Source organism: Notamacropus eugenii, chromosome 4 (genome assembly GCF_028372415.1).
Source record: "Notamacropus eugenii isolate mMacEug1 chromosome 4, mMacEug1.pri_v2, whole genome shotgun sequence".
NCBI classification, from domain to species: domain Eukaryota; kingdom Metazoa; phylum Chordata; class Mammalia; order Diprotodontia; family Macropodidae; genus Notamacropus; species Notamacropus eugenii.
The window spans coordinates 314,699,638-314,711,762 of record NC_092875.1 but is presented as its reverse complement, the minus strand read 5'-3'; the positions used below and the strand labels follow the sequence as shown (position 1 = coordinate 314,711,762).

General features: G+C 38.6%; 1 pseudogene; it reads right to left on the bottom strand.

Moving 5' to 3' along the window:
- Positions 1 to 1,411: 1,411 nt before the first annotated feature.
- On the bottom strand, positions 1,412 to 2,802 carry LOC140502535 (kelch-like ECH-associated protein 1; annotated as a pseudogene).
- Positions 2,803 to 12,125: the final 9,323 nt, after the last annotated feature.

Below are 12,125 nucleotides of genomic sequence, written 5' to 3'. Positions count from 1 at the left end.
GAAATTCGTTATTTTCCTATATAATGCCAACTCAGATTTCAAATACAAATCAGGCAGTTAATGTATAATTTGAATAAATGAAGAGGTGTTAAGTGCTTATTGCATGGTTTTAAATTGTATGAAAGGCTGATAACATAAATGAATAACTGAGATATTCCTTGTTCTCAAAAAGCTTTATATTGCATTTGGAAAAGATTGCATATTCAGGTTCATTGAGCTATACAGGGTGAATGGAAAGATTCTAAAATCCTAATGAAATAATTAAGGCAGCATGAGAAGAATTTATGCATGAACTGCATAAGCAGTTCAGATAGTAATAATTGAGAGCCCAGGACAATGGCAAAAATGGCAAAAATAAGGTCCATGGTAGTGTGGATTACTTGAATCTAAAGAATGGCCACAGTAACACAATCTATTTACTTTTAGAGGAAGAATTTGAACCTTTACTCTTCCAATTCTAAGCTGAACAGAGTATACACTAGGCTTACATCTTTATCTAAGTCTATGCCTCCACTTATTTAATGGATTGTAGAATAAAAATGATCATATTGTTGAATATATTTTAAAGTTAAAAGGGATCTATTCTTGATATATTTCTGGGGAGCTTGAGAAAATGTATTGAATCATAAAGGGTGAAAAGTGTTGTTCAGCAAAGGATAATACTTTGCTTGGGCAGGAAAAAAATGTCCTTTTGTCTACAGTATTCTTGGGAGAGCTAGTTGGGAGACAGGAAAGTCAATGAAGAGAAACATCATAGCTAGCACTGGCTTATAAAAGTCTCAATTTAGATAGGGATGACAAATATTAAGGCCATGTGTACATTAGCATTTGAGAGACAATAGTGTCATTATTATTTTTTATTAGTTAATCTGATCTTTATTTCTGTTTGAAAATTACAAGGAAACTTACCATAATAACTGTAGAGAGCCCAGAGATAATCTAGCAGAGGATTTCTATGTACAAGCCCACCCACTCATAGTGTTCATGCCAACATCCTGGCACTAAACTCTTCTTGCTCAGCACAGGAGCTTTGGGAATGAAGAGAGCTGCATTCTGTGGTCTGGGTCCTAATGCCATCTTGCAGGGAGAATGTTAGTTGATGCTGACCTCCCCCTTAGAAGCAGCAGGTAGGCCCTGTCCTATAGGTGCACTGGATGCAAGTGCCCACTCCTAAGAACCCTCCCTTTGTCAAACTCCTCCAAAGCAAGTAGACCCCTGGCAACACATTTTTCTAATGGTCTAAGGACCAAAGAGGCAAAATTAAAGGTTCCTGGGATGGCTTCTTCTACTTTGTTATTTTCACAGACTTGTTATTCTAGTTTCTGATCTTGGAAATATTTTTTTTTGCTTTATTTTTCATTTCTAAACAAAGCACCCAACCTGACAATTTTGCCAAAGGGATAAAAGTCTTTTAACTGGTGCAGTTTTGTTGGTCAATCTGCTTGTGACAAGAATTCATGTTTACAGTTACCCTCACCCCACTGCCACCAAAAGTCATATGTGTCACCTTGTTCCATGTGTCCGTGGCTGCATCATAGCATTCCATGCTGTCCAGAAATGTGTGTCCATCATATCCACCAAGGACACAGATCTTTCCCTGGTGTATGGTGATCCCAAACATACTCGGTGGATGTTTCATGGGGGCCACAAAAGGTCAGGTCTCTGTTTCCACATCATATCTTTCCATACTATTTAACTGCTCAGTGCCATCATAGCCTCCTGTGGCACAGATGCAGTTGTTCAGAACACAGACCCCTGTGCCACTGAAGATAGCGTTCATAAGTGCGATCATCCACTGTTTGTTCCTCTCTTGGTAGTAGCACTCAGCAGAATTGCCCCATCAAAGCCACTGACTGCATAATGTAGGTGATTCAGGACAGCCACTCCCACAGGATTGTCTCAGTCAAGAGCATTGGAGTCTGTGTTGCCATCTGGGGAACTGTTCTTTCCCACCACAGCATGTAGCAGGCCACCCACCACACAGCCTGCTAGGCCACTTCAGGGTACCTGTAGGTCTGCAAGACCAAGCCAAGTGCCACCACAAGGGCTGTAGGCCTCCAAGTGATTGGTGAAAGTAGTCTCCTGCTGTGTAGATGAGCTGGCCCACCTTGAGTGGGCTTGTGCAGGGCGAGATCCTGAAAAATCTTAACCAGATAATCCTTACAAAGGGAATCTGACTGGAGGATCTCACATTTCTGCAGCTGCATTTGCAGGAAGTGGGGAGTGAGGGAATGACAATGGACAGCACAAAGAAGGGCCTGAATATAGAAGTGGCCAAGCTTGCAATCATATTTGACCCAATTGATGCAGGCATGGAAAACCTCGGACTCACAGTACACTTTGGGATCATCCCAACTGATCATTGTAACCAGGTGGCAGTGGGAAAGGTTAAAGAATTCCTCCTGCACACTGATGGAATTCAGCACAAACAAGTTGCTCAGCAATGGCATCTATGGGATTCAGCTGCTGCACCAAAAAGTCACTGTAGGCCTGAACTATGCTGTCGTTCTGGTACATGACAACATATTCAATCTGCAGAGTCACATCACATACCTGCTGGATGAGCCAAAGTTCATTCATGATGCCAAAGGCCTGTTTGGTGTGGTCCCTCAGCTGAAGGTCTGGTTGCCACTCAGGGAGGGTGTTACTGTTGCGATGCTGGGAGGGTGTTACCTCTGCCTTGCACTCCATGGCATACAGCACCACATAACCGCCCCAACCCCCTACCCCAGGGCGTTTGGACAGAATAGGGAGAGAATGGGCACAGGGAACACCCTTGCTATGCCCAGGTACTGGCTTCATCAGGCTCTAGAAAAACATTGCCACCGCCTGGAATCACAGATCCAGCCATGACCCCACTCCTGCTCCTCCTCCACTTCCCAGGCTCGGGCTGGTGTGATTATTTTTAAAGGCCCTGCATTTATTTTGCACAGCTAACTATGTACAATACCGTGGTAAAGGATAAAACTGGAGCATTTTGTCCTTTGCTACCAGTATTCCAGTTTCAGACACCTGGAATTATGATTTTTATTTGCTTGAAAATGCAAATCTGTCAGTAGCAATGATCTCTGACACTCATCTAACAAGTTTTTTTTTTTTTTTGTTACTTTTTACAGGACTTGAAGGATAAGATACCAAGCAATTTCTAAGTAATATAAACTCTGCAAGAACTAAAGGGAGAAGAAGGACTTTCTAGGAGATTCATTGTCCACATATTCACAGACATAGGCTGTTTACGCAGTTCTTGCCAGATGATGATCTCTCTTTGACATTTTGAAATATGGATTGTTATTAAAGCTAATTCCTTAGGGCTAGAAGGAATTTTTGTCCAGAAACAAGAAAAAGAAATGACTGTTTTTAAAAGCTTTAAATACCATATTTTTGAATAATTAAAAGGTAAAAATTACTTTGTTAATATTGATACTAATATTAGTAATACTTTCATTTCAAAAATCATTTGGGGGGCATTTAGACCACTTTCTCACAATGAAAGAGATTCCTTCCTACATTATCCTTGACAATTGTTTCTAGCTTTCTAGTTTCAAGAAATTCATTGCCTTATATTTTGGGTTATGTTTGTTACTATATTGTAACATATTAAAATTTTAATTTATAATTATTATAATATAACATATTATAATTTACTTATAGGTCAAAATTTCGTTGCTCAGAGAAGTTCATCAGTACGGTATGTCACTTTCATGGCAGCATGTTTTCCGGGGTTCTGGAGAGTGGACAATGCTCTTGTGCCTTCCCAGTCAGTCATCAATGGAGTGAAAGAGGGATGTATGCTTGCGCCTATGCTTTTTAGCATGATGATTTCAGCCATACTGTCAAATGCTTTCAATGAGGATGAACACAGCATCAAGGTCAGCTAACGTACTGATGGAAAGTTCTTCAATTTGAAAAAGCTACAAGGCAAGACCAAAGTGGAGGGAGTATTGGTGCATGATTTTCTGTTTGCAGATGATTGTGCATTCAATGCAGCCTCTGAAACTGAGATGCAGAAAAGTATGGATGAATTATCTGTTGCCTGTTCTAATTTTGGGGTTAATAATTAACACCAGGAAAACACAGATACTCCATCAGCCGCCACTCCACTATCCATATATGGAACCATTGGTTAAAACAGTTGGAGTTTTGAATGCTGTGGATAAATGCACTTATCTTGGTAGTGCACTTTCCAGGGATGTATGCACTGACAATGAGGTTGACACACACATTGCCAGAGCTAGATCAGTGTTTGGGAGGCTCTGAAGAAAAGTCTGGGAGAAAAGAGGTATTAGACTGAAGGAAGGCTGTTGTGCTGACCTCGTTGTATGCGTGTGAAACATGGACAATCTAACAGCACAATGCCAGGAAACTGAATTGCTTCCATGTGAATTGCCTTAAGAAGATTTTAAAGATCACCTGCAGGGTAAGGTACCAGACACTGAAGTTCTTGCCTGAGGTGAACTGCCAAGCATTCAAACTACACTTCAGAGAGCGCAGCTCCAATTTTCTGGCCACATTGTTCAAATGCAAAATACATGCTTGCCAGAAAGATTATTTTATGGAGAACTCACATGGGGAAAGTGATCACATGGTGTTCAGAAGAAGCAATACAAAGATGCTGTCAAGGTCTCTCTCAAGAACTTTGAATCTGACTGTGCAACATGGGAGACACTGGCCCAGGACTGCTCAGCATGGCACGCCCACATCAGAAAGGGTGCTGTGCTTTATGAGCAAAGGAGAATTGAGACAGCACAAAGTAAACGTAGGATGTGAAAATTTGGAGTACCAATCCCAAATATTCATGTGGACTATCTGTGCCCAGTCTGTGGTAGAGCATTATGAGATTGTATTGGTCTGATCAGCCACACACTGAAACTTCACTTTATCTTGGTGATGTAATTTTGGTCCTCTTCGAGAATGAAGGACAACAACCAAAAATTTAGTTGTTAATTGTCACTATATTATAATTTAATTAATAATTTGGGGTTCATCTTCAGATTTGCACCCAAAAAAGAGGAATCCTTCTTAATAGGTACCTATAAAACCTCTCCAAACTTTCAATTACCCAAAATCCATTGATTTATATATCATTCCCTTGAAATTTAGGAAAACTTCACTTTTAACCCTATACTTTGACCCTAAAGTTTTTACTATCACGTCCAAACATGTTCTTCCTAGTTCTATACTCTCTAACTATAATGAAAAAGAAAAGAAATCACAGAGGATCATGTTATGGAAAATAGAGTTTATTTAATTCTCAGAACACAAAGAAATTTAGAGTTTGTAGAGTTGACTTTGCCGTAAACGATCTATGTACCCTAACTTGACCTCCATTTCCTTAACTACAAAACCCTGGCTCAGTGCCTCATGGAAAAAGCCTATTTCTTGGTTTATAAATAAACATGAGTCCCACAATAATTTACTCCTCTCCAGGACTGTACAATTCTGTTGGAGGTCATGGGTTGTTGATAAAACAGTTGAGGAGGGAATTTCTCAAAGTAGAAGCTAAAATATGCTTTAATTACCTTGGAGCCAAAAATCAGATTATATAGACAGGTAGACAGAGAGGAAGGAATGAATAAAAAGAGGAAGCAAGGGAGGTAGAAGAGAAGAAGGAAGGAAGGAAACAAAGAAAGGGATGAAGGTAGAAAGGGAATGTGGGAGAGAAAGAAGGATGAAGGGAGAAAAGTAAGAAGATGAGTAAGAAAAGAAGAAAACAGAGAAGGAAGGGAGGGAGGGAGAAAATAAAAAAGGATGAACATAAGAAGGAAGGATGGGATGGATGGAGGAAAGAAAACAATAAATGGGAAAAAGCAAAAGAGGAAACAGGAAGGGAGGGAGAAAAGAAAAAAGCATGGAAGGAAGAAAAGAAGGAAGGAAGGGAGTGAGGGAGGGATGGAGGGAGGAAGAAGGAAGCAAAGAAAGAAGGAAATTAATCAGTGACAAAGAGAATGAAGGAGGAAATAAGGGAGGAAGAAAGAAAGGAAGGAAAGGAGGAACGAAGAAAATAGAAATATTTGAGTTTGACTGGGGCATAATTTAAAGAAATATATGATATGAAATAAACCTGGAAATTCAAGTTGAAATTAAATTTGATTTGCTTTAAATACCTGACGCTGCTGTTCAATCATTTCTGACTGCAAGCCTTTGGATTCATAGCATGCTAGGCTTTGGATCGATCCTTCACTATCTCTTCAAATCTAATCAAGTTCATGTTCATTGTTTCTTTCTTTTCTTCTCATTTTAAATTTATTTATTTTTAGTTTTCAACATTCACTTCCACAAGATTTTGAGTTCCAAATTTTATCCCCATCTCTCCCCTTCATGCCCTTCAAAACAGTATGCATTCTGATTTCCACTCCCCCCAGTCTGCACTCCCTTCTATTACAACTCTTCCTTCTCTTATCTCCATCACCTCCATTTTGTTGTAGGGCAACATAGATTTCTATACCACATTGCCTGTATGTCTTATTTCCAGTTGCATGTAAAAACAATTTTTAACATTATTTTTTAAAGCTTTGAGTTCTGACTTCTCTGTCTTCCTCCTTTCCCATTCATCCCCACTGAGAAGGTAAGCAATTGTTATACATGTGTAGTTATGCAAAACACTTCCATAACAGTCATATTGTAAAATATTACCTATATTCCCTTCCCTCATATCCTGCCCCCCCATTTATTCTATTCTTTCTTTTGACCCTAACCTTCCTCAAAAGTGTATATTTCTAATTACTCCTCCCTTCCATCTTTCTCCCATACCCATTTCTTCCCTTCCCCCTCAATTTTCTGTAGTGTAAGATAGATTTTCATAATAAATTGAGTGTGCATGTTATTTCCTGCTTAAGTGAAATGCTATGAAAGTAACGTTCACCCTTTCCCTCTCACTTCCCTCCCTTTTAAATCTCCTTTTCCTTCTGGCCAATTCTACTTTTTAGGGCATTCTTTTCCTCATTGGCTTTTTTGGATCTCTTTTGCCATTTGGGTCAGTCTATTTTTAAAGTGTTATTTTCTTCAACTTTTATGGCAGGAGGGTCTCCTTCAGCAAGCGGTTGATTCATTTTTCATGATTTTCTTGCATCACTCTCATTTCTCTTCCCAACTTTTGCTCAACTTCTCTTAGTTGATTTTCAAAATCCTTTCTGAGCTCTTCCATGGCTGGAGACCAATTTATATTTTTCTTGGACACTTTGGATAGAGGAGCATTGACTTTCTTTTCTTCTGTTTTCATGCTTTGTTCTTCCTTGTCACCAAAGTAAGATTCCATAGTCTGATTCTTTTTCTAGCTTTTGCTCATCTCTCCAGCTATTTACTTGACTTTTGAGCTCTTTGTCAAGGTCATTCTCTGCTTCGAGTGGGGATGGGAGGATGCACTGTCAGCTGTTCAATCACCCCACAATCTGTGAGCCTAGAGCTCCAGAAACCACCATTGCTTTTGCTCCTGCTGTTGCTGCCTTGTGCTCCTCCACATCCTCAACTGCCCTGGGACTGGGACCATGTCACTCTCCCTTCTCACACAGGTCCCACAGTTTTTTTTTTTCCCACTGCCCTTCTAATTTATCCTCCATGTTTTGGGGTTGTGATGTCTGAAAATTGCCACAGGTGCCAGAGATTCAGTCCCTCTGAGGATGGCTCTAGTCCCATCTCTGCCCGTGTGACCCATGCTGGATTACACTCAGCTCCCAGTGTGGCTTGATAGATGCTTTCTGTCTATCTTCCAAGCTTTTTTGGGCTGGATATTTGCTTTACTCAATCGTTCTGTGGTTTCTGCTGCTCCAAAGTTTGTTTGGAGTCATTTTTACAAGTATTTGGCTGGCCTTGGGAGGAGAGCTTTAGCAGGTCCATGTTGTTACTCTGCCATCTTGGCTCCTCATTCCCTATTGTTTCCATTATGCTATATATCCATCTCATCCTCTCCTGTTTTCTTTTCTATTTCCATGCAGTCTCTCCCAATGTCAAGATCTTTTCTAATAAGTGCAGTCTTCTCATTATATGGCCAAAGTTTTTAAACTTCAACTTCAGTAATTTCTTCCAGGGAATACCCTGAAATATTTTATTTAAGTATTGACTGATTTGATCTCTTGCTGTTCAAGGCACTCTCAAAAGACTTCTCCAGTACCACAATTTGAAAGTGTCAATTCTTTAGCCCTCACTTTCTCATAGTCCAATTCTCACAGTCATATATTGCTACAGGGAAAAAAAAAACATACCTTTGACTGTACAGACTTTTGTTGGCAAGATGATATCTCTGCTTTTAGTTTGATGTATGGATTTGCCATAACTTTTCTTCCATGGAACAAATATCTTTTAATTTCATGGCTGCTGTCACTGTCTGTAATGATCTTTGAGCCCAAGAATATAAAATCTGACACTGCTTCCATTTCTTCTCCCTCTATTTGCCAGAAAATAAAGGAACCAGTTGCCAAAATCTTAGCTCATTTGATATAAAGCTGCAGGCCAGCTTTTGTACTCTTCCCTTTTAGCCACATTAAGAGGCTTATTAATTCCTTTTCACTTTCTCCTATCAGAGTGGTATCGTCTGCATATCTAAGTTCATTGATATTTCTTCCAGCAACCTTAATTTGGGGTTTTGAGTCATCCAGCCTGGCATTTTGTATGATATATTCTACATACAAGATGAATAAATAAGGTGATAGTATACAGCTCAGTTCCCTGACACCCAAGGTGTTAATGTTAAACATTTCCATTTTTTGTTTGATCATATCCAACTTACTTTGGTTCATAGATCTTATATTCCAGGCTTCTATGCAATATTTATCTTTGTAGCATCAGACTTTCCAGCATCTGCAGCTGAGATTCCTTTCAAATCTGGCCCAACCAGTTCATTAGAATTGGAGCTACTTAAAGATGTCCTCCACTCTGCGTCAGTAATAGAATGTTGGAAACTTCTGTCTTGAAGGGCTGATCTTCTGATGCCATCTGTTTTGTCATTTAATACTGCCCATGATGCTCTCTTTGCAAAGATACTGGAGTGGTTTGCCCTTTCCTTCTCCAGTGGATCACCTTTCTGAGAAATCTCCATTATGACTTCTCTGACTTGGATAACACTGCATGCATAACTTGCAGTTTCATGGAGCTACATAAGGCCCTATAGCAAGACAAAGCAGTGTTCAGGAGAGGGGGGACATTCCCAAGGAGTTTCTATTTTACTTAGTAGGCAGCAGACATGAATAGATGTCTTTGAATTGGAGAATGACATATTTTGACCTCTCCATTAGGAAGATTACTTTGGTAGCAATGTGAAAAATGGATTGGAGAAAACGATTAAAGACAAAGAGACCAATTACAATACTGTTTGAAAAGACCAAGTAAGGAAGACCTGAATTAAGATGAGCGATATGGGAGTAGAAAATATCCAAAGATATGCTATGCAAATAGAATGAAAAATGGCAATCTGTGGGATATCTGAAGTGGGGACGAGGTAGGAAGAGGATGAAGAAGAATTTGCCAGGACTGTGGACAGTTTTTTCAAAGGGTGGGCTATGCTACATGTGGTAGAACTGGGACAATAGTGATAATTTAATTATAGTGAGTATAAAGGATTACATGGAGTAGAATAAGATTATATGAAACTCAGAGAAGGAGTGGTTGGCAAGTCATATTGATGGAGAATAAATGAGAAAACAGGAGTAAGTAGCAAAGCTGTTATCTACTTTTTCTTAAAATTCAGTAAGTCAAAGATGAGAGTGAAGGAAATGGAGACAAAAGTCGGAAAGCAAATCCATGGAAGTGACATACAGAACCAAAGGCCTAACTTAAACAAGTTATATCTGAATAGGTGATATAGGCTAAAATATAAAGAACTTCAAAAGGTTTAGAATAAATCATGGATGACACATCAATAAAGAAGTATTAAGGAACTACTTTGAGGGTATAAGTGACCTTTTTAAGACTGAGGTGAGGATGAACAATTGCATCCTCCACAAACCTCTCTTGGAGCTGTCATCGGTAATAAAATAGCAGGTTTTATAGGGATATGTCTGATCCAGGATGGCAACTTTTATAATAATTTAACATATAAAGAACATCTGTAACTTTTTTAAACAGTGTGTAGTTGCCTGATATAGATATACACACATATACATATGCATACACATGCATAGGTATATCAACATATATTATGCATGCACATGACACATAGCATATGATATGTCATATATATGTGACCTAGATGCATTGAGTATGTGCATGGCATGCCATGCATGACATATTATAGATATGACATGTATTGTGTGGATATGACATGTTAGGTGTGTACATGTGTTTATACATATGCATACATGCATATGTGTGCATGTTTCTGCACACAGATATACATACATACACACATATAAATATATACATATATACATAAACATATACATATATATATACATATATACATATATACGTATGTATATATACATACCCCAAATAAAATAACTCCTATTTTATTTTCTAGCACTTCATTGGCTTATGGAGGAATGACATTAATTTACTTTCTCATATATACTTCTTGTTAATAATTGAGAATATTTAATGAGAGAAATATTATCATGTTCCATTAAGTCATCCTTCCCATGCTATTTTGGATTACTGATCATTGTAAAAGAAAGAAATATTCAAGGGCATAACTTTCTTTTTTGAAGACAGATATTTGCATTCTTAAATGCAATTATCTGGGGCAGGAGCTAAGATCCCCTCAATCTTCACATGACATAGAGAATGTTATTGCTATAGATACTCATTAAAGAGACATCAGTTTTAGCTCCTGAACTTTCAGTCTCTAATTAGTAGGGACAGATGTATTGCCTGATGAATAGATGCTAAATGGAGGCTACTTCAGCATGGGTTCAGGGTGAAGTTAAAAAAAAAATCATTGATCTTGTCTGTTGTTCTCTGTGTCTTTTCTACTCTTTTAGGGTATCTCTCTCTCCCCCTCCCTCCCTCCCTGCCTTCCTTCCTCCCTCTCCCTCTCTTTCTCTCTCATTGCATGAATCAGGTACAGGTCCATGGAATAAAGGAGACATCGGTTCTTATAAGAATGGGGGGGGGGGTGTATGTGTGTGTGGGGGGGTATATGAATAACGTTTTCATTAAAATCTGCTTTCCTATCCTATGGATCCCCTGCTGAAACATTGCATTCTCTTGTCTGGAAACACTGCAGTTCTTTATTCTCCTTTTAAATAGTCTATTTTTATTCCTATTAAGTAATCTAGTTTTTCACTTTGGAATCTTTTACTTTGGCCCCAGAGGAGATTAGCCCTTTCAATAATGCTCTCCACTTATGCTGACCTGGCTCTTCACTGGTATCGCTGTCAATGAAATGAGCCTGAGAGGTCTTTTTACCCTTGAACTGTGATAACTGTGACTTCTTGAACTACTGTGATTTTACTATTACCTATTACAGAGTCAAAAATCTATGCTTGTGACTTTGTTAAGCAATGGGCAATAAATTACCACTGCCCTCAAGAATTTTAAAGTGGTACAATTTATTATATTTTCTTTAGGTTCAGGTTCATTTTCGACCCACCCCACTTCTCTGCTCTTTTGTCATTACCTCCGAAAACAATCTAGAAAAGGTCACAGAGTTTATAAACCATTGTTCTTTGCATGCCAAAGCATCCAGATAAGCTGCAATGATCATTGAGTGGGAAATGACAAAGCCAAATTATTCCACAAATTGAGAAGTAAAAATGATGATTGCAGCCACAGTTTGGAAAGCTCTGACCAGAAGTCTTCTCAATCAACAAATGCTGAGACTTGAAATTTTAAAGTTTTCTAACAATTGATCCTTTGCTTGACATCAGATCTAGAAAAGATGCAGAAAACAGTACCTGTATCCAAATTTTATTGCTATCTTGTAGTGCAAATGACATCCAGAAAACCATACTTCCATGTGCCAAGTCCATTAAGGTCTTCTAGGTAATGCTATTAAAAAATGTTAATATCGTAAATAATTTATGATTGGGAGAATGGGCTCTACTGAAACATCACTTCTTCCTTTTCAAACACTTCAGTTAATCAACAACTATTTATTAAGAAGCTACTATGTGCTAAACACACTACTAGGCACTGAGTAAACTGGTATAAATAATAAGTAAAAATCTCCTATTCACAAAGACTTTGCTTATATT